Source organism: Hippocampus zosterae, chromosome 18 (assembly GCF_025434085.1).
Source record: "Hippocampus zosterae strain Florida chromosome 18, ASM2543408v3, whole genome shotgun sequence".
Taxonomy (NCBI): domain Eukaryota; kingdom Metazoa; phylum Chordata; class Actinopteri; order Syngnathiformes; family Syngnathidae; genus Hippocampus; species Hippocampus zosterae.
In genome coordinates, this window is record NC_067468.1 from 3,178,644 (window position 1) to 3,200,910 (window position 22,267).

Sequence of the window (22,267 nt, forward strand, 5' to 3'; positions counted from 1 at the left end):
CATTTCGAATATTTAGTCATGCCTTTCGGGCTGACTAATACTCCCGCCGTGTTCCAAAGCCTGATCAACGACGTGTTAAGGGACATGCTGAATATCTTCTGTTTTCATCTATCTCGATGATATCTTAATATTCTCCCGGTCGTTGCAAGAGCATAAACAGCACTACAGACTTGTTTTACAGCGTTTATTGGAGAATAGACTCTTTGTCAAGGCTGAAAAATGTGAGTTTCATGTCCCAACCATCTCTTTCCTGGGTTTTATCATTGAGCAGGGCAAGCTGAGAGCCGACCCCATCAAGACGAAGGCGGTGGTGGATTGGCCAACACCGGCTAACCGTAAGGAGCTACAGCACTTTTTGGGGTTTGCAAATTTCTATAGGAGATTCATTCGCGGCTATACCCAAAAGGCACTCCCATTAACCTGACTGATGTCCATTAAAATCCCATTATGATGACGATGAGATGGGACTCGGATGCGGACTTGGCATTCGCGAATTTAAAGGCAGCGTTCACTAATCCCCCGTGCTGCAACATCCTAACCCTGACCACCCTTTCATCGTAGAAGTGGACGCAACGGATTCGGGAGTGGGGGCGGTTTTGTCCCAGCGTTCCCCGGTCGACCAGAAGTTGCACCCCTGCGCCTTTTTCTCTCGTCGACTCAGTGTCGCCGAGTCGAACTACGACGTGGGCAATCGAGAACTGCTGGCCGTGGTCGCAGCCCTACAAGAATGGCGACACTGACTCGAGGGGGCCAAGGAGCCATTCACTGTATACACGGACAAAAAGAACCTGGAATATATCCGCTCCGCCAAAAGACTAAACTCCCGTCAAGCCCGGTGAGCCCTACTATTGACTCGGTTTAATTTCACCCTCACATACTGTCCGGGATCCAAGAACACCAAGCCCGATGCCCTTTCCCGTCTCCACGACCCCGCGGAAAGGGACCGGACGCCGGAGGCCATTCTCCCGGCCCATTGCATCCTGGGGGCGTTGAGGTGGGAGATTGGGCGGAGGATACAGGAAGCTCAACATGGTGTCCAAGTCCCGGCTGAAGAAGGTGGAACCTCCATGTTCCACGTCTCCCTGCTCAAACCGGTGGCAACCAGTCCCTTGGCTCCTTTTGTTTGTTTGTTTTGTTTGTTTATTGAACTTAAAACATATACAGTAATAATTTGACAGAAAATAAGGTAGAGAAAAAAAGTAAAAAGAAAAAAATCAGTCTTCATTCAACACAGTTATTATGTTCAAGGGAGTATGTTGAAGTAAAAGTTATGTGTTTATATCTACTAAATCATTTTTATATCAATCAGAAAAGAAAAAGTAAGAAGTCTCCATTAAGGCTCATACTTTACCCTTAACCGTGATATTTTTACAACTTTTGGTTTGTATCGGGATTATATACATCCTCACCCCGGCACTCTTGTGTCAATTTTCTCTTGTATTCATAATGGATATTTCAATACCTTTCTCTATTTATCAACTTAGTTCTGATTTATCATTGTATTTAATGTTTAGAATTTATCATTTTAACTCTGATTGATGTAGGTTGTTTGTACTATTTTTTTGAATTTGTTTTTGAACTCAGCAAGCGATTTACTCATTTTTAGGTCCGTTTCGAGATTATTCCACAGATTAACACCTTCTCCCACTCCGCCCCCTCCTCCGCGGGTCGTCGATGGTGACCCGGAGTACACGGTACGGGCCATCCTGGACTCTCGGCGCAGGGGAAAAGGGTTCCAGTATCTGGTCGACTGGGAGGGCTACAGGCCAGAGGATCGGCAATGGGTCCCCCCCTCCTGGATCCTTGATCCGTCCCTTCTTCGTGACTTCCACGCATCTCACCCATCAAAACCGGGTCGGCTGCCAGGAGGCGTCCGTTGGTGGGGGGGGGGGGGGGGTTACTGTCACGTTACGTATTTGACAGCAGGGGGCAGGCGTTCTTGCTTGCCGCCTGCACACCTGCCACCCATTTGTAGGCGATTGCACCTGCTATATTTAGGCGCTCCAGCAGTCAACTCACTGCCGGAGTATTCCACGCCGTGCCATTGCTATTGCCTATTCCTTCTCGGTTAAAACATTGCCTTAAAGACTATTGACAATTGTTGTTCCTAGATATCCTCTCGTGAGTGATCATAGTATTTTGCCTAAATTTTCTCCTTGCCGTTTCTTTCCGCAAGCGTTTTCTGTTGCCTCGTTACAATTATTTCCTGGTTCTCTTTTTGACAAGCGTTTTCTGTTGTCCGTTTGGACGGGGATTTTGTGTTGTAATAAATATCATTTGTGTGACAAAGTTCCTTTCTGTGTCTGCTATTTCGGTGATCCACTTATCTCCAGTTTGTTGCGCACAAAGCTATTACTCTGTCGCTTCGGGCACAATGTGACACACAATTTGTCATTAATTTAGTTTGGAGACTGTTTTCTTTTTATTTTTTATTTTTATTAAATTGATTTCAGGACATAAAAGAAAATGCAGGCATATTCATGAAAATAGTTGATGAAAAAGCACAGAGAATACATTGAATAAATTTTGACCTTTTTGACAGGAATAATTTACCTTTCACTCATTCAGAAATACTTCCTCGTTTTTCCACTTAAGTTTGATGACATAAATCGGAAATGGAAAGGATTCACTTTATTCCAGGATATGAACTTTAGGCTGTATCACTCTGTAAATGTTACTGTACATAATGAATACTGCATTCCAGATTGAAGAAAATCTAAAATTTCACAGTGCAGAGGTACCGGGTCAAATTCCTGCTCCGGCCTCCCTTTGTGGAGTTTGCATGTTCTCCCCGGGCCTGCGTGGGTTTTCTCCGGGTACTCCGGTTTCCTCCCACGTTCCAAAGACATGCATGGCAGGCTGATTAAACACGCTAAAAAATAGTCCCTAGGTGTGAGTGTGCATGGTTGTTCGTCTCTGTGTGTCCTGCGATTGGCTGGCGACCGATTCAGAGTGTCCCCACCTACTGCCCGAAGACAGCTGGGATAGGCTCCAGCACCCCCCGCGACCCGAGTGAGGATCAAGCAGTTCGGAAAATGGATGGAGAGAGAGAGAGAGAACTCACAAAAACATGTAAAAAGCTCACACTACATTGATATCATATGAAAGTAGGACATTTTAATAGAAGGATGCACAGGTGATTTTCTCATCTCAATCAATTAATTGTGTGAACAACAATGATAGTTACACCATAGCAAAAAATGTCAACATCTCAATAACTCGTCATGTGCCCTTGAGCATCAATAACGACGACGTCTCATGCTGTTCACAAGTCGACTTATTGTCAGGTGAGGCAGGGCATCGCAGTGTGACTCTTCTGGTCTCGGGATCTCTCTGTGATGACACTGTGACACTCTCAGCTCAGTGACCACATCCGTCTGTGAACGTCTAAGAAGCTGGGCAACCTAGAAACCAATTACAACGGCTATGTGAAGTACCACCTGAAAGTCTCATGGAAAGTGTGAATGCAGCACTGAGGGTGATCCCTACCGTAACGATCACGGAAACCAATGAGCTCATAAACTGTACGTTTCAGTGATCCTAGAGATGCTTGGCTGTAAGAGCAACCATGGGAGCCATGAGATACGTTTCCTACTATGGAAAAGACAGTTGGAGGCTAAGATCCAAGCCACTTACCCAAGTGTACATCAAATGTGGCATATACCAAGGTGATGCACTGTCCCCACTGCTGTTCTGCATAGGACTGAACGCCCTAAGCCAAGTACACCAAGACAGGCTATGGATACTGCCTCAGAAATGGAGCCACGATCAGTCACCTCCTCTACATGGATGACATAAAGCTGTATGCTAGGAGCAAAAGGGACATACACTCCCTGATCCACACAACCAGGATCTACAGAAGCGACATTGGGATGTCATTCGGGCTTGAGAAATGTAGTCGGATGGTGACTAAGAGAGGAAAGGTAGTCCGCACTGAAGGGGTCTCACTCCCTGAAGGAACAATAGCAGACATTGAGGACATCTACAAGTACCTCGGTATACCACAAGCCAATGGGAACCTCTAACTGGCAACAAGGAAAGCGGCTACGGCCAAATACCTCCAGCGGGTGAGGCAAGTCCTATGAAGCCAGCTCAATGGCAACAATAAGACCCGGGCAATAAACAACTATGCCCTGCCAGTGATCAGATACCCTGCAGGAATAATAAGGTGGCCAAAGGAAGAGATTCAGACAACGGATGTTAAGACCCAAAAGCTCCTAACCATGCATGGAGGGTTCCATCCCAAATCCAGCATAGTTGGATGGGACTGCACTCTTTGAGGGGTCCTTCATGATCAGGATCGTTCGCCCTTCGGTTAGCCATCCTGGGTGAGTCCCATCACTCAGCAGCTGGTTCATTTGTGCTGCTAGGCGCTCATGGAGTGCTGTGAGTTTCTTTAGCTAGTAGGTGTGGACCATGTCCGGGCCTGGTGCTGTCCAGTTCTTCATATCTGAAACTCTTTCCTGTATATCTGCCACTGTTATGGTAACTGGGTTCTAAGGGTCACCAGCCGTTGTGCACTGCTGTTATGTGCAACCTCCTTCTCCCATATGCCTTTCCAGTACCTTTCAGTTTCCAGTCTTGGTGGGTCAGCTCTGTGGTTAGGACCCTGCCACTGAGCGTACACTTTCGCAGGTTGTGTTGCGAACAGCCTGTTCATTCGTTTATTCGTCTGGCCTCATTCTCTTTCGTGTACCGCTTTAGGCGGCTGGACAAGTTTGGAGCCTTTGTTTGGCAGTTTCAAGTGCTTCAGGTTTGGTCATCTGGATTTACCTCTCGGGTATCGGCCTTTTCATCACACCTCTCTGGGCCTCCGTCAATTGACTCACATCTTTCCGAGCCGCCTTGATCTTAGCCTCCAACCATCTTTTCCATGGTGGGTATTGTATATCATGGCTTCCATGGTTGCTCTTATAGCCAAGCATCTCAAGGATCACTGATGCTGAAGCGTATATCAGCTCATTGGTTTCCGTGATCGTTACGGTAGGGATTGCCCTCAGTGCTGCATTCACACTTTATACACACACACATATATATATAGAGAGAGAGAGAGAGAGAGAGAGAGAGAGAGAGAGAGAGAGAGAGAGAGAGAGAGAGAGAGAGAGAGAGAGAGAGAGAGAGAGAGAGAGAGAGAGAGAGAGAGAACTCTGAATGGTTTTTGCCAAGAAGTGTGACAGGAGTACAGGAATGCTGGAGTGTCGCAGCTTGGCAGGAGCGAGTACGGCAGGAAAGAACGCTGATGAACTGGCAAACGTGTGGCTGTTCAGGCTGTCTTTTATGCTGCAAGTGGCTGATGAGCAAAACACTCACAGGTAGTGATGGGTCCATGAGGCCTCATGAGGCGTGTCGACACACTGACACACTGTGTTGATACTGTGCTGATACTGTGTCACTGACCACTGCCACCTGCTGGACCTTCAAGATCCCTGCAGCCAACCCACTTAACAGACTGAACTGACTGATAAATTTATTTGTATATTGAACATATAAACATTCAATTCGGTAATAAATTGGCAAAAAGTGAAGGAAAGATATAAAAAAAGGAAAAGAAAATAGTCATCATCACAAATATGTGTTCAAAGGAGTAGAAAGAAGTAAAAAACCTACCCCGAGTCCTACCCCTTCTTATATATGAATTGATCATTTTTCAAAATAGGAAAGAAAGTCTACATATCAACAAATGCTTTTACCCTTATGTATGCTGTACTTATACAATTTTACAACTTTAGGTTTGTATATACAGTACATGCTCATTGGAGCACATGTATATGTCGATTTTCTCATATTCATAATGGATGCTACATTTCATTAATATATTAAATCTCATCAATGTATTTCTGATGTATTGCTATATTTCATGAGTATATCGAATTTATCAGCTTAATTCTGATTTGTGTAGTTGTCTTGTACTACTCTCGAATTCATTTTTAATCTCAGCAAGAGAGTTACTCATTTTATTGATCCATTTCAGAATCATTCCACAGATTTACACCTATTACAGGTACACTCCTTTGCGTGATGTTTGTTTGTATTTTGAATTTTTTTGTATAGGTTAGTACCCCTTAAATGATGACAACTTTCTCGAATTTTAAAAAGCTTCTGGATGTTTTGGCAAAGGAGGTTTTTGTGTGCTTTGTACATTAATTGAAGTCAACCAGGTCATGAGATTTCATTGTTTGATAAACAGTGGATTTGTGGGTTCCGTCTATTTGGAGCCAGTGATTGTTCTGATTGCTTTGTATTGTAGTTTTAAAACAGAGTGCGTTTTACTGGCATTTCCCCATATTTCCACACAATAGGTCAAATATGGAAGTAATAAAAGTATGTCTACGAGGATCCCTATGGTTTGGGATATTTTTCTTTTACAATACAAAAGACATGCTGATTTATATAGCGCTTTCACAACAGCGGCAGCTGTAACAAAGCGCTTTACAAAACAGTTAAGTAAAATAATAAACACAACACATAACATAATACACGGACAGTCGTGCAGTCCTAACCACTTCTCCATCACATGCTTTGTTGTTTGAAGCGGTTTGAGATGATAATAAATAGGAATTTATTATCTATTATGTAGCTGCCAGCACGGTTTTGCATCTACAACTGTTCCAAGACATTTTCATAAGGTCATTCATCGATTTGATGATGAAGTGTATACAATATCATTCACATCCATGCATTCATTTTGCAACATTCAATGTGTTCAAATAATGTGAAGATCATTTGAATGAGGATGCTTGTGGGCTTTGACTTCACAAATTTTTATTGAGAAAAATAAGATGCTCCAATGTTTTAAACTTTAAACGTCTTTTACAATCAATTTCTCCTGCTGTGGAGAACACACGCTCACAAGGGACGGATGAGGCTGGCGTACAAAGGAACTCCTTTGCGAGGTGGGAGAGGTTTGGGAAAGAAGTGTGTTGGTCCTTCCAGTACAGCTGCTTCCTGGAACCTTGATTGTCAAACATGGAGTGGAGAGTCAACCAATAATAATTACTGATTGTCAATTAATCATCAACATAGCAACCGTGAAAAGATGAGTGAACGTTTGTATACCTGGCGTAATACTGGGTGTATCGCGAACTTCATTCTCATGCTTGGCCCGATAATGCCTCAGCATGGTGGAGGTGCTTCTGTTGGTGTATGACAATTCGACTTGGCAAATTCGACATTTCACCTGTAATGAAATGTGAATAAGAAGTAACTAAGAGTTACCTTGAAATGTCTTCGGATTAGAATGGTGTCAATAATCTGAGAGGCTCTCTGCGACAGAAGGCGATTTCAATAAATAAATAAATAATACCTTATTCTCCAGGACATCAAAATGGTCCCACACGGCGGATGATTTGCGTCTCTGCTCCATAATCGGTAAGGAAGGCAAGGCACGAACACGAAGTCTGCACTGACACGAACTTCGACAAGTGAGTGTGAGTGAAGTCTGGCTTGTTTCTGCAGGTGGCATTGTGTCGCCAAACGCACTTCTTTATAAACACTGTGCGGCGGGCTTTTGCTGCGTCAACGCCCTCTGCACTGAGTCGACGCCCCCTGGACTAAGTGGCGCAGCCTGGACTGTGCCAAGCAGCCGATGCAGTCTAAACTGCACCGGTGCAGTTCACGTGTCAATTAGCAGCCTGGACTGTGTCAACGCAGCCGATGTGTCAATTAGCAGCCTGGACTGCGTCAACGCAGCCGATGTGTCAATTAGCAGCCTGGACTGTGTCAACGCAGCCGGTGTGTCAATTAGAAGCCTGGACTGTGTCAACGCAGCCTATGCAGTTCACGTGTCAATCACGTGACGTAATGAAGCAGCACATGCATCGACACGTGGTTTGCTCTGTGAGCCCGGCGCATGTGTCAATGCATCGGTGTCGCTGGACCCATCACTACTCACAGGTGTTTAAGGGAGGCCAGGTGCACCAATTAGCAGTATAACTAATCCACAATGAAAAAGGGAACAACAAAAAGGGAGGGGTGACACCGTGGACAAACAATGCATCTTAACATATTTAGTATAGCAGTGACCATCTTGAGGGTGTGTTTGGGGTCGTTATCATGTTGGAATACTGCCCTTGCAGCCCAATTCCCAATTCTTTGCCGTTGTCAGGAAAGAAAAGGACAGATTTTATTTTGGCTAAATTAATGGATGCTGTGGTTTTGTAATTGTAGAATGTTGATTCACTTCCTGCTGGGTGGCCCTGCTGGGCGGCCTACCTCTGGTCCAGCAGGAGGCCGCAGATCAGGAGAGACGTGGCATGCTCGAGGCAGGGATCATAGAGCCCTCCGACAGTCCATGGGCGTCTGGCTTGGTCATGGTCCCCAGGAAAAAGAGCACCAGACTGCGGTTCTGTGTGGACTAAAGGCCACTCAATAAGGTGACAAGGAAGGACTGCTACCCGCTCCCACAGATAGACGAGACATTGGATCTGGTCTCAGGTTCCGCGTGGTTCTCATCACTCGACCTGCGCAGTGGCTACTGGCAAGTCCCCCTCACCACGGAGTCCAGACCCAAGACGGCATTCTGCACCATCCGAGGACACTGGCAGTTTAAGGTAATGAGTTTTGGACTATGCAATGCACCAGGAACATTTGAGCGTTTAATGGACACAGTGCTCTCAAACATTCCGAGGCAAAGATGCCTGGTGTATTTGGATGATGTCCTCGTCCATGTTGGGTCTTTTCAGGCTGCAATGAACTCAGACTGGTGCTGGGGGGAATTGCAGCGGCTGGGCTGAAACTGCACCCAGAAAAGTGCTACTTTATGCAGCGGGAGGTGTAGTTCCTGAGCCACCGAATGAACGGTGAGGGCATCTGCACGCTGGAGAAGGTCCGCACCATTAAAGATTGGCCAGTACCAAGGGACCAGAAGCAGTTGAAAAGCTTCTTGGGGCTGGCTTCGTACTGCAGGTGGTTTGTGAAGGGATTCTCCTGCATTGGGGCGCCCCTGTTCCGCCTCCTTACAGGCAACCAACCCTTCCTGTGGATGCCGGATTGTCAGGATGCGTTCTCCAGCCTAAAAAGAGCCCTCATGAACACTTCTGTTCTGTCAGATCCAACCTTGACTTTTGTGCTGGACACGGACGCGAGTAATGTCGGCATGGGGGCGGTGGTGTCACAGGTGGGGCCGGAAGGTGAATGAGTGGTGGTCTATTTCGTGCCTTTCACCATCAGGACGGATCACGCCACACTACAGTGGCTGATGTCGTTCAAGGAACCAGAAGACCAAGTAGCATGGTGGCTGGAGGAGTTGCAGACGTTCCACTTCACTGTGGTACATCGGGCTGGGGCTCAGCACGCCAATGCGGACGCCCTTTCCCGGCGGCCATGTTCTGTTAGTGGCTGCAGCTACTGTGACCGGCGGTATGCCAGGGAGTTGGAGCTGTGTGGGGAAGCGACTGCTGCTGAACCGCCATGCTGCACCTTGGAGGCTGTGGACACTGAGTGGGCTGCCATGCAGGAAGAGGACCGTGATCTCAACCCTGTGCGACAGTCCAGACTGGCAGGAAGGCGTGATGGGACTCTCCGTTGCCACCAAAGGCTTTTGGAGCAAGTTTGCTGTGTTGCACATGAAGGACGGCGTGCTGCAGCGTGTCTGGAAGAAACTATCCACCGGGGAAGAGAAATGGCAGGTGGTAGTGCCCAGGGCTCTTAGAGAGACGGTGCTGAGAGCATACCACGGGAGCACCGGCTCAGGACACTTTAGCAGCACAAAGACCCTCCTATGGCTCCGCCACGGCTTCTATTGGGGTCAGCATCGAAAGGACGTAGAGGACTCTCCCGGCGCTGTGACGAGTGTGCGGCCAACAAGGGACCTCAACACCAATCGCATGCACCGCTTCAGCAACAGAGGGTTGGGGCCCCCATGGAGAGGGTTGTTGTGGACATTATGGGCCCTTTCCCTGTGACGGACAGAGAGAACCGTTACGTGCTATGTGCGATGGACTATTTTACTAAGTGGCCCGAGGCATACGCGCTGTCAGACGAAGAGCCAGAGACAGTGGCAGATGCGCTACCGGAGGGCATGTTCTGCCGGTTTGGGACTGCAGATATCCTCCAAAGTGACTAAGGCAGAAATTATGAGTCCAAATTTTTTGCTTCTCTTTGTAAACGTCTTGACATGCAGACAACACACACTACCCCTTTGCATCCGCAGAGCGATGGTCTGTGGATGCAACGATTTAACCGCACCATGCAGCAGCAGCTTGCCATCCTCACCTCCAAACACCAATGTAATTGGGAACAGCACATCCCCCTGGTACTGATGGCTAATTGTTCAGCGGTTCAACGTTCCACAAGCTGTACTCCTGCTCTGCCGATGCTGGTCCGGGAAATTTGGACACCGACAGAGATGGCGTTTGGAAGACCTCCCGGCGGCTCAGACGACCAGCCAGGGCTGGAGCATACTCTGAGACTGCAGGATCGAATGGAGGCAGCGCACGCGTTCGCACGGGACCAGCTGGAGAAACAGGGTGCACATCAAAAGCGAAACTATGACGTGCGGAGCAAGGGGCTGAACTTCCAGATTGGTGAACTGGTTTGGGTCTATACACCTAAAAGAAAAAAAGGGCGCTGCCCCAAGCTAGATAGCCATTGGGACGGGCCATGTAGGGTACTTGAGCGAGTGGGGGAGGTAGTTTATCGGGTGGCAGTCCCCCCCAGGGGCAGAAAGGTTGCCCTGCATCGGGACAGGTCGGCCAACAGGTCGGGGCTGCTTCATCAGCCAGTTCAGAACATGTGGTGGATCCATGTTCCCCAGATCCCACCAGTGTTGCCCTAAGTCAGCCAGCTGAGGGCGGTGTCAACTCGGAGCCAGGCCGACCACAGAGACGAGACGAAGACCACGACAGCTGGAGGACTCTTTTGTTGACCCCGCACGGCGAGTGTTTCATAAAGTGGAGGGCAGTGTAATATCTGTTTCTTGTATTTGGTGATGTCAAAGAGGGGACGAGCCAGGTTGGGGAATATTGGCAGTTAATCACGGCAGTTAGTCTGAGTGTGGAGTTGTGGCCAACAGCAACTCTGATGAATGTGTGTGTTATTGCTCTTTTTGTTATTAAAAAACGACAGATTACACCGACTGTGTGCATCCTTCTTTCCGTATTGCAGGGCATTACAATATATATTGCGTTTTTTTTTCTTCCATACCGGTAGGGAGCAGCAGCACCTAGGAAATTGCCTTATGCTTTGAGACAAGCGACATTTCCGATGCGAGGCAATACAACGAAAGGTATCTTTTATTTTGTTTTACGTTTCCTGGAGATGCAATGGCACCAATGTTCCCTCTAAATTGCGCACTGGTCACACACTCTCAACGGACAAGAAAACCTATCCAGCGCAGTGAACGCACTGCAATCGAATTAGATATATAACTTTTTTTTCCCTGTTTCAATTTGCTGTGTAATTCAGTGAGTGACAGGTGTCCAGCCAATCACACGATACGATGCAATGACGCTATGCAGCCAATCACGGCATTGACAGTACTTGTGCACGTTCTCTGTCCCATAACAACAGCAGTGCAGCGGCGACAAGTGACGCTAATGCGGTAATCTTTATCATGGCGAAATGACTGGGCAGTGAACGTGATACGTCGACCCCCCAAACCAAAATAAGAATGAACTGCGGTTCTTTTAAATTGGAATGGCTGTCGGAGTATGTGCAAATAGAAGAACAAGCAGTGAAACTGGGTGAGATATTAACTTTATCACGTGAGAAAGTCCTGCTCTGCAAAATAATGCAGCAAAGCTTAAGATGGAAGCAAATGTTCCGATGGTAAAATACGGACTAAATGCACTACCTCAAGCGACACGTTCAGCAGAAAAGTCATTTGAATGCTGTTGGAATTACTGTATACAAAGACTCAAGATGGGTGTAGCTCCAAAGTAACAAAACCAGGGCACGGTTTCCAAATGACGGGTGTTTAATAGTGTCTTTGGGGTTGTCTTTGTACACCAACACCGTGAAAACTGTTGGTAAAATAAAATACATTCAGCAATTTACAATAGAGATACAATATACGAGGCTAATACAAAAAATGTGGGCTAAAGCTAACCTCATTGCTGCCTGCCACTTCAGAGGCCTTGGACAACAAAAAATACACTTTCCGTTTCTAAATGACAAAATATAACAATTACAATCAGGTCTTACATTTAGATACACAGCCAATTAAATCACAAAATACCTTCAACGGCTAGCGAACAGTCCTTATAGCTGCTGCTCTTCTACGTCTTGCGTTCGAGTGTCTGTACGTGGCTGGGCAAAACCATATTGATGTTATCGATAATAGCGATAACATCAAAATAACAAAACTTAACATGACAAAATAAATATTTCACAATGTGAATAAATAACGTACATAAAAACAAAAATGTCCTCTTTGCCTTGAAGTAGAAACAAAATATTCATTTCCAATTAAACGATTCTGATGACACTTACAATGGGAAAAGGGATTGGTACAATATTGCGGGAGAGCGCAATAAAAAACGCGTATAGTAACAATATAACACTTACTTGTTAAAATAAGCTTTTTCGCATTTTCAGGTACTGTAGTGGTATGCCGCAGGATTTTTTCACTGAAAGAAATGTGCCTTGGCTCGAAAAAGATTGAAAAACACTGATGTATTGTCCATCCATCCATCCATCATCTACCGCTTATCCGGGGCCGGGTCGCGGGGGCAACAGCTTTAGCAGGGAAGCCCAGACTTCCCTCTCCCTAGCTACTTCTTCCAGCTCTCCCCGGGGGATCCCGAGTCGTTCCCAGGCAAGCTGGGTGACATAGTCTCTCCAGCGTGTCCTGGGTCTTCCTCGGGGTCTCCTCCCGGTGGGACATGACCGGAACACCTCACCGGGGAGGCGCTCAGGAGGCATCCGAATCAGATGCCCAAGCCACCTCATCTGGCTCCTCTCGATGTGGAGGAGAAGCGGCTCGACTCTGAGCCTCTCCCGGATGACTGAGCTTCTCACCTTATCTCTAAGGGAGAGCCCGGACACCCTGCGGAGAAAACTCATTTCAGCCGCTTGTATCCGGGATCTCGTTCTTTCGGTCACGACCCATAGCTCGTGACCATAGGTGAGGGTTGGGACGTAGATCGACCGGTAAATTGAGAGCTTCGCCCTTTGGCTCAGCTCCTTCTTCACCACGACAGACCGATACAACGTCCGCATCACAGCAGACGCTGCACCGATCCGCCTGTCGATCTCCCGCTCCCTCCTACCCCCACTCGTGAACAAGACCCCAAGATACTTGAACTCCTCCACTTGGGGTAAGATCTCCTCCCCGACCCGGAGGGGGCACTCCACCCTTTTCCGACTGAGGACCATGGTTTCAGATTTGGAGGTGCTGATTTTCATCCCAACCGCTTCACACTCGGCTGCGAAACGCTCCAGTGAGAGTTGGAGAGCCCCGTTTGAAGGAGCCAACAGCACCACATCATCTGCAAAAAGCAGGGATGTAATACTGAGGCCCCCAAAACGGACCCCCTCAACGCTTCGGCTGCGCCTAGAAATTCTGTCCATAAAGGTTATGAACAGAATCGGCGACAAAGGGCAGCCTTGGCGGAGTCCTACCCTCACTGGAAACGATTCCGACTTACTGCCGGCAATGCGAACCAAACTCTGACATCGGTGGTATAGTGACCGAACAGCCCGTATCAGGGGGTTCGGTACCCCATACCCACGAAGCACCCCCCACAGAACTCCCCGAGGGACACGGTCAAACGCCTTCTCCAAGTCCACAAAACACATGTAGACTGGTTGGGCGAATTCCCACATACCCTCAAGGACCCTGCTAAGGGTGTAGAGCTGGTCCACTGTTCCACGGCCGGGACGAAAACCACACTGCTCCTCCTCAATCTGAGGCTCGACTTCCTGACGGACCCTCCTCTCCAGCACCCCTGAATAGACCTTGCCAGGGAGGCTGAGGAGTGTGATCCCTCTGTAGTTGGAACACACCCTCCGGTCCCCCTTTTTAAAAAGAGGGACTACCACCCCGGTCTGCCAATCCAGAGGCACTCTCCCCGTTGACCACGCGATGTTGCAGAGGCGTGTCAACCAGGACTGCCCCACAACATCCAGAGCCTTGAGGAACTCCGGGCGGATCTCATCCACCCCCGGGGCCTTGCCACCGAGGAGCTTTTTAACCACATCGGTGACTTCAACCACAGAGATAGGAGAGCCCACCTCAGAGTCCCCAGGCTCTGCTTCCTCAAAGGAAGGCGTGTTGGTGGAGTTGAGGAGGTCTTCGAAGTACTCTGCCCACCGGTTCACAACGTCCCGAGTCGAAGTCAGCAGCGCCCCATCCCCACTGTACACAGTGTTAGTGGTGCACTGCTTCCCCCTCCTGAGACGTCGGATGGTGGACCAGAATTTCCTCGAAGCCGTCCGGAAGTCGGCTTCCATGGCCTCACCGAACTCTTCCCACGCTCGGGTTTTTGCCTCGGCGACCACCGAAGCCGCGGTCCGCTTGGCCAGTCGATACCCGTCAGCTGCCTCTGGGGTCCCACAGGCCATAAAGGCTCGATAGGACTCCTTCTTCAGCTTGACGGCATCCCTTACTGCTGGTGTCCACCAGCGAGTACGAGGATTGCCGCCACGACAGGCACCAACCACCTTACGGCCACAACTCAGATTGGCCGCCTCAACAATAGAGGCACGGAACATGGTCCACTCGGACTCAATGTCCCCCGTCTCCCCCGGAACATGGGAAAAGCTCTGTCGGAGGTGGGAGTTGAAACTCCTTCTGACAGGGGATTCCGCCAGACGCTCCCAACAAACCCTCACTATACGTTTGGGTCTGCCAGGACGGACCGGCATCTTCCCCCACCATCGGAGCCTACTCACCACCAGGTGGTGATCAGTTGACAGCTCCGCCCCTCTCTTCACCCGAGTGTCCAGAACATGCGGCCGCAAATCCGATGATACAACTACAAAGTCGATCATCGAACTGCGGCCTAGGGTGTTCTGGTGCCAAGTGCACATATGGACACCCTTATGTTTGAACAAGGTGTTCGTTATGGACAATCCGTGGCGAGCACAGAAGTCCAATAACAAAACACCACTCGGGTTTTGATCGGGGGGGCCGTTCCTCCCAATCACGCCCCTCCAGGTATCACTGTCATTGCCCACGTGAGCATTGAAGTCCCCCAGCAGAACAATGGAGTCCCCAGCAGGAGTACTCTCCAGCACACCCTCCAAGGACTCCAAAAAGGGTGGGTATGCTGAGCTGCTGTTTGGTGCATATGCACAAACAACAGTCAGGACCCGTCCACCCACCCGAAGGCGGAGGGAGGCAACCCTCTCGTCTACCGGTGTGAACCCCAATGTACAGGCACTGAGCCGGGGGGCAATGAGTATGCCCACACCTGCTCTGCGCCTCTCACCGTGAGCAACTCCAGAGTGGAAGAGAGTCCAACCCCTCTCGAGAGAACTGGTACCAGAACCCAGGCTGTGTGTGGAGGCAAGTCCGACTATATCCAGTCGGAAATTCTCTGCCTCACACACCAGCTCGGGCTCCTTCCCTGCCAGAGAGGTGACATTCCATGTCCCAAGAGCTAGCTTCTGCAGCCGAGGATCGGACCGCCAGGGTCCCCGCCTTTGGCTGCCGCCCAGCTCGCATTGCACCCGACCCCTTTGGCCCCTCTCATGGGTGGTGAGCCCATGGGAAGGGGGACCCACGTTGCCTCTTCGGGCTGTGCCCGGCCGGGCCCCATGGGTGTAAGCCCAGCCACCAGGCGCCTGCCAACGAGCCCCACCTCCAGGCCTGGCTCCAGAGGGGGGCCCCGGTGACCCGCGTCCGGGCAAGGGAAACCTAGATCCATTTATTTTTGTCGTCATTGGGGTCTTTTGAGCCGTGCTTTGTCTGGCCCCTCACCTAGAACCTGTTTGCCATGGGTGACCCTGCCAGGGGCATAAAGCCCCAGACAACTTAGCTTCTAGGATCATTGGGACACACAAACCCCTCCACCACGGTAAGGTGACGACTCACGGAGGGGCTGATGTATTGTATTTTATTTAAAAAAAAACACGTTTATTTACAAAAAGGGCGCAAGACCGGCAAAGTACAAATGAGATTACAGGTAAGCAGGGCCAGGAGAACCATGAATAACGAAAAGCGCATGCAGAAGGCAAAGGAAAAATGAATGTAAATAGCTTGTCAAAAGGACAAGGAGATCCAATCGGGAGAGAAACACTAGTGATGGGTCCATGAGGCCTCATGAGGTGTGTCGACACACTGACACACTGTGTTGATACTGTGCTGATACTGTGTCACTGACCACTGCCACCTGCTGGACCTTCAAGATCCCTGCAGCCAACCCACTTAACAGACTGAACTGACTGATAAATTGTTTTGTATATTCATTCATTCATTCATTCATCTTCCGTACCGCTTGATCCTCACGAGGGTCGCGGGGGGCGCTGGAGCCCATCCCAGCCGTCTCCGGGCAGTAGGCGGGGGACACCCTGAATCGGTTGCCAGCCAATCGCAGGGCACACATAGACAAACAACCATCCACGCTCACACTCACGCCGAGGGACAATTTGGAGTGTTCAATCAGCCTGCCATGCAAATTTTTGGAATGTGGGAGGAAACCGGAGCACCCGGAGAAAACCCACGCAGGCCCGGGGAGAACATGCAAACTCCACACAGGGAGGCCGGAGCTGGAATCGAACCCGGTACCTCTGCACTGTGAAGCCGACGCGCTAACCACTGGACTACCGGGCCGCCCTGTTTTGTATATTGAACATAAATATACAATTTGGTAATAAATTGGCAAAAGGTGAAGGTAAGATATAAAAAAAGGAAAAGAAAATAGTCATCATCACAAATATGTGTTCAAAGGAGTAGAAAGAAGCAAAAAACCTACCCCGAGTCCTACCCCTTCTTATATATGAATTGATCATTTTTCTAAATAGGAAAGAAAGTCTAAATATCAACAAATGCCCTTATGTATGCTGTACTAATACATTTTTACATTAGGTTTGTATATACAGTACATACTCTTTAGAGCACATGTATATGTCGATTTTCTCATATTCATAATGGATGCTACATTTCATTAATATATTAAATAATCTCATCAATGTATTTCTGATGTATTGCTATATTTCATGAGTGCATCGAATTTATCATCTTAATTCTGATTTGTGTAGTTGTCTTGTAATACTCTTGAATTCATTTTTAATCTCAGCAAGAGAGTTCCTCATTTTACTGGTCCGTTTCAGAATCATTCCACAGATTTACACCTATTACAGATACACTCCTTTGTGTGATGTTCGTTAATGTTTTGGATTTTTTTGTATAGATTAGTACCCCCTAAATTATGACAACTTTCTCGAATTTTAAAAAGCTTCTGGATCTTTTGGCAAAGGTTATTGTGTGCTTTGTACATTAATTGGGCGATTTTGAAGTCAATCAGGTCATGAGATTTCATTGTTTAATTTGATAAACAGTGGATTTGTGGGTTCCGTCCATTTGGAACCAGTGATTGTTCCGATTGCTTTGTATAGTAGTTTTAAAACAGTGTTTTACTGGCATTTCCCCATACTCCCACACAATAGGTCAAATATGGAAGTAATAAAAGTATGTGTACAAGGATCTCTTATTCAGCACATCCTTAGTTTTTGGGAGGATCCCTATGGTTTGGGATATTTTTCTTTTATTATCTATTATGTAGCTGCCAGCACGGTTTTGCATCTACAACTGTTCCAAGACATTTTCATAAGGTCATTCATCGATTTGATGATGAAGTGTATACAATATCATTCACATCCATGCATTCATTTTGCAACATTCAATGTGTTCAAATAATGTGAAGATCATTTGAATGAGGATGCTTGTGGGCTTTTATTTCACAAATTTTTATTGAGAAAAATAAGATGCTCCAATGTTTTAAACTTCAGCCTGTTGAGTCTTTTACAAGCGATTTCTCCTGCTGTGGAGAACACACGCTCACAAGGGACGGATGAGGCTGGCGTACAAAGGAACTCCTTTGCGAGGTGGGAGAGGTTTGGGAAAGAAGTGTGTTGGTCCTTCCAGTACAGCTGCTTCCTGGAACCTTGATTGTCAAACATGGAGTGGAGAGTCAACCAATAATAATTACTGATTGTCAATTAAATCATCAACATAGCAACCGTGAAAAGATGAGTGAACGTTTGTATACCTGGCGTAATACTGGGTGTATCGCGAACATCATTCTCATGCTTGGCCCGATAATGCCTCAGCATGGTGGAGGTGCTTCTGTTGGTGTATGACAATTCGACCCGGCAAATTCGACATTTCACCTGTAATGAAATGTGAATAAGAAGTAACCAAGAGTTACCTTGAAATGTATTCGGATTAGAATGGTACAACACATGTCAATAATCTGAGAGGCACTCGGCGAGTGCCTCTCGCCGAGAGGCTCTCGGCGACAGAAGGCGATTTGAATAAATAAATAAATAATACCTTATTCTCCGCGACATCAAAATGGTCCCACACGGCGGATGATTTGCGTCTCTGCTCCATAATCGGCAAGGAAGGAAAGGCACGAACACGAAGTCTGCACTGACACGAACTTCGACAAGCGAGCGTGAGTGAGGTCTGGCTTGTTTCGGCAAGTGGCATTGTGTCGCCAAACCCACTTCCTTATAAACACTGTGCGGCGGGCTTTTGCTGCGTCAACGCCCTCTGCACTGAGTCGACGCCCCCTGGACTAAGTGGCGCAGCCTGTACTGTGCCAAGCAGCCGATGCGGTCTAAACTGCACCGGTGCAGTTCACGTGTCAATTAGCAGCCTGGACTGTGTCAACGCAGCCGATGTGTCAATTAGCAGCCTGGACTGTGTCAACACAGTCGATGTGTCAATTAGCAGCCTGGACTGTGTCAACGCAGCCGGTGTGTCAATTAGAAGCCTGGACTGTGTCAACGCAGTTCACGTGTCAATCACGTGACATAATGAGCCAGCACATGCATTGACACGTGGTTTGCTCTGTGAGCCCGGCGCATGTGTCAATGCATCGGTGTCGCTGGACCCATCACTAAGAAACACAAAACAAACTACACTATAACTATGAAACTTAACTACATAATAACAAAATAAGATTATGGCAAAAACAGAGAACAAGAACTTGAGCGACTCGAGATTTCCACTTGGTCCGTGACCAAGGCGAATAATCTGACAGCAACTTGACAACAAAGCAGTCCTTAAGTAGCTCCAGAAATTGATTACAATGCAAAACAGCTGCATCGCTGGAGGGAATGGCCTCCTCTCCAGCTGGAGCTGAACACCAAACACAAAAACAGAAGAAGACATGACAGGAAATAAGGGAAGAAGGACCCCGTTCTGCATATTACAAACAACAATGCACAACATAGCAACCTTTTTTCTTGTCCTTTTCATACTTTGTTAAACTAATACGTATAAAACACATTTGAAGTTGTTTAGCTGTCAGCTATTTTTCACTGCTTTTTATTGCAATCGCGCTGAAAAACTGAATGGAACGTATTGCAGTGACTTCTCTATATATAATTCACTACGAACTGCAAATATGTGAATGCAATGGTTACAAGTAATTGCGGTCCCTTTAAGGACCGCCATGTTTAGTTTTGCTTGTCGCTATGGAAACTGATTTTCAGCGGTTCTCGTTTTTTGGCGCGAAAGCTCGTTTTGGTGTGCAAATTCTGCAAAATAAACGACACACTCATTGTGTGAAAGTGAGAAATTGTCGCTTCCTTCGAGTTTTTCCAATTTATCACAGGATCTAAATTGAGTTTGTATTTAATTTTAATCATTAAATTTAAAATCTGCATTATATTTGTACATTTTAGATTTTATTTTATTAGTTTATAACTGACATCCCGCAAAACTTAAAACTGAATTTAAAAGTATGAAATCCATCCTTCCATCCATCTTCTACCGGGTCGCGGGGGCAACAGCTTTAGCAGGGAAGCCCAGACTTCCCTCTCCCTAGCTACTTCTTCCAGCTCTCCCCAGGGGATCCCGAGGCGTTCCCAGGCCAGCTGGGTGACATAGTCTCTCCAGCGTGTCCTGGGTCTTCCTCGGGGTCTCCTCCCGGTGGGACATGCCCGGAACACCTCACCAGGGAGGCGTTCAGGGGGCATCCGAATCAGATGCCCAAGCCACCTCATCTGGCTCCTCTCGATGTGGAGGAGAAGCGGCTCGACTCGGAGCCCCTCCCGGATGACCGAGCTTCTCACCTTATCTCTAAGGGAGAGCCCGGACACCCTGCGGAGAAAACTCATTTCGGCCGCTTGTATCCGGGATCTCGTTCTTTCGGTCACGACCCATAGCTCGTGACCATAGATGAGGGTTGGAACGTAGATCGACCGGTAAATTGAGAGCTTCGCCCTTTGGCTCAGACGCTGCACCGCTGCCTGTCGATCTCTCGCTCCCTCCTGCCCTCACTCGTGAACAAGACCCCAAGATACTTAAACTCCTCCACTTGGGGCAAGATCTCCCCCCCGACCCGGAGGGGGCACTCCACCCTTTTCCGACTGAGGACCGTGGTTTCAGATTTGGAGGTGCTGATTTTCATCCCAACCGCTTCACACTCGGCTGCGAAACGCTCCAGTGAGAGTTGGAGAGCCCTATTTGAAGGAGCCAACAGCACCACATCATCTGCAAAAAGCAGGGATGCAATACTGAGGCCACCAAAACTGACCCACACAACGCTTCGGCTGCGCCTAGAGATTCTGTCCATGAAGGTTATGAACAGAATCGGTGACAAAGGGCAGCCTTGGCGGAGTCCTACCCTCACTGGAAACGATTTCGAATTACTGCCGGCAATGCGAACCAAACTCTGACATTGGTGGTATAGTGACCGAACAGCCCGTATCAGGGGGTTCGGTACTCCATACCCACGAAGCACCCCCCACAGAACTCCCCGAGGGACACGGTCAAACGCCTTCTCCAAGTCCACAAAACACATGTAGACTGGTTGGGCGAATTCCCACATACCTTCGAGAACCCTGCTAAGGGTGTAGAGCTGGTCCACTGTTCCACGGCCGGGACGAAAACCACACTGCTCCTCCTCAATCTGAGGCTCGACTTCCTGACGGACCCTCCTCTCCAGCACTCCTGAATAGACCTTACCAGGGAGGCTGAGCTACTCTGCCCACAGGTTCACAACGTCCCGAGTCGAAGTCAGCAGTCCCCCATCCCCACTGTACACAGTGTTCGTGGTGCACTGCTTCCCCCTCCTGAGACGTCGGATGGTGGACCAGAATTTCCTCGAAGCCGTCCGGAAGTCGGCTTCCATGGCCTCACTGAACTCTTCCCATGCTCGGGTTTCTGCCTCGGCGACCACCAAAGCTGCGTTCCGCTTGGCCAGTCGGTACCCGTCAGCTGCCTCTGGGGTCTCACAGGCCATAAAGGCTCGATAAGACTCCTTCTTCAGCTTGACGGCATCCCTTACTGCTGGTGTCCACCAGCGAGTACGAGGGTTACCGCCACGACAGGCACCAACCACCTTACGGCCACAACTCAGATTGGCCGCCTCAACAATAGAGGCACGGAACAGGGTCCACTCGGACTCAATGTCCCCCGTCTCCCCCGGAACATGGGAAAAGCTCTGTCAGAGGTGGGAATTGAAACTCCTTCTGACAGGGGATTCCGCCAGACGCTAGGGTGTCCTGGTGCCAAGTGCACATGTGGACACCCTTATGTTTGAACAAGGTGTTCGTTATGGACAGTCCGTGACGAGCACAGAAGTCCAATAACAAAACACCACTCGAGTTCTGATCGGGGGGGCCGTTCCTCCCAATCACGCCCCTCCAGGTCTCACTGTCATTGCCCACGTGAGCATTGAAGTCCCCCAGTAGAACAAGGGAGTCCCCAGCAGGAGTACTCTCCAGCACACCCTCCAAGGACTCCAAAAAGGGTGGGTATGCTGAGCTGCTGTTGGGTGCATATGCACAAACAACAGTCAGGACCCGTCCCCCGACCCGCAGGCGGAGGGATGCAACCCTCTCGTCCACCGGTGTGAACCCCAATGTACAGGCACTGAGCCGGGGGGCAATAAGTCTGCCCACACCTGCTCTGCGCCTCTCACCGTGAGCAACTCCAGAGTGAAAGAGAGTCCAACCCCTCTCGAGAGGACTGGTACCAGAAGCTAGGCTGTGTGTGGAGGCAAGTCCGACTATATCCAGCCGGAACTTCTCTGCCTCACACACCAGTTCGGGCTCCTTCCCTGCCAGAGAGGTGACATTCCATGTTCCAAGAGCTAGCTTCTGCAGCCGAGGATCGGACCGCCAGGGTCCCCGCCTTTGGCTGCCGCCC

General features: G+C 48.6%; 3 long non-coding RNA genes across 3 annotated transcripts; all 3 read right to left on the minus strand.

Annotated features, from left to right (window-relative positions):
* Positions 1 to 6,833: 6,833 nt before the first annotated feature.
* On the minus strand, positions 6,834 to 7,369 carry LOC127590740 (uncharacterized). The gene is made up of 3 exons (XR_007959752.1): positions 7,304 to 7,369; positions 7,057 to 7,177; positions 6,834 to 6,952 (listed from the first exon to the last, which is right to left on the minus strand). It is a non-coding gene; the product is annotated as an uncharacterized LOC127590740 (long non-coding RNA).
* A 4,527-nt stretch (positions 7,370 to 11,896) lies between these two features.
* LOC127590743 (uncharacterized) lies at positions 11,897 to 12,122 on the minus strand. The gene is made up of 2 exons (XR_007959754.1): positions 12,047 to 12,122; positions 11,897 to 11,960 (listed from the first exon to the last, which is right to left on the minus strand). It is a non-coding gene; the product is annotated as an uncharacterized LOC127590743 (long non-coding RNA).
* Positions 12,123 to 17,811: 5,689 nt separating this feature from the next.
* On the minus strand, positions 17,812 to 18,456 carry LOC127590749 (uncharacterized). Its single transcript, XR_007959760.1, has 2 exons — positions 18,153 to 18,456; positions 17,812 to 18,047 (listed from the first exon to the last, which is right to left on the minus strand). It is a non-coding gene; the product is annotated as an uncharacterized LOC127590749 (long non-coding RNA).
* Positions 18,457 to 22,267: the final 3,811 nt, after the last annotated feature.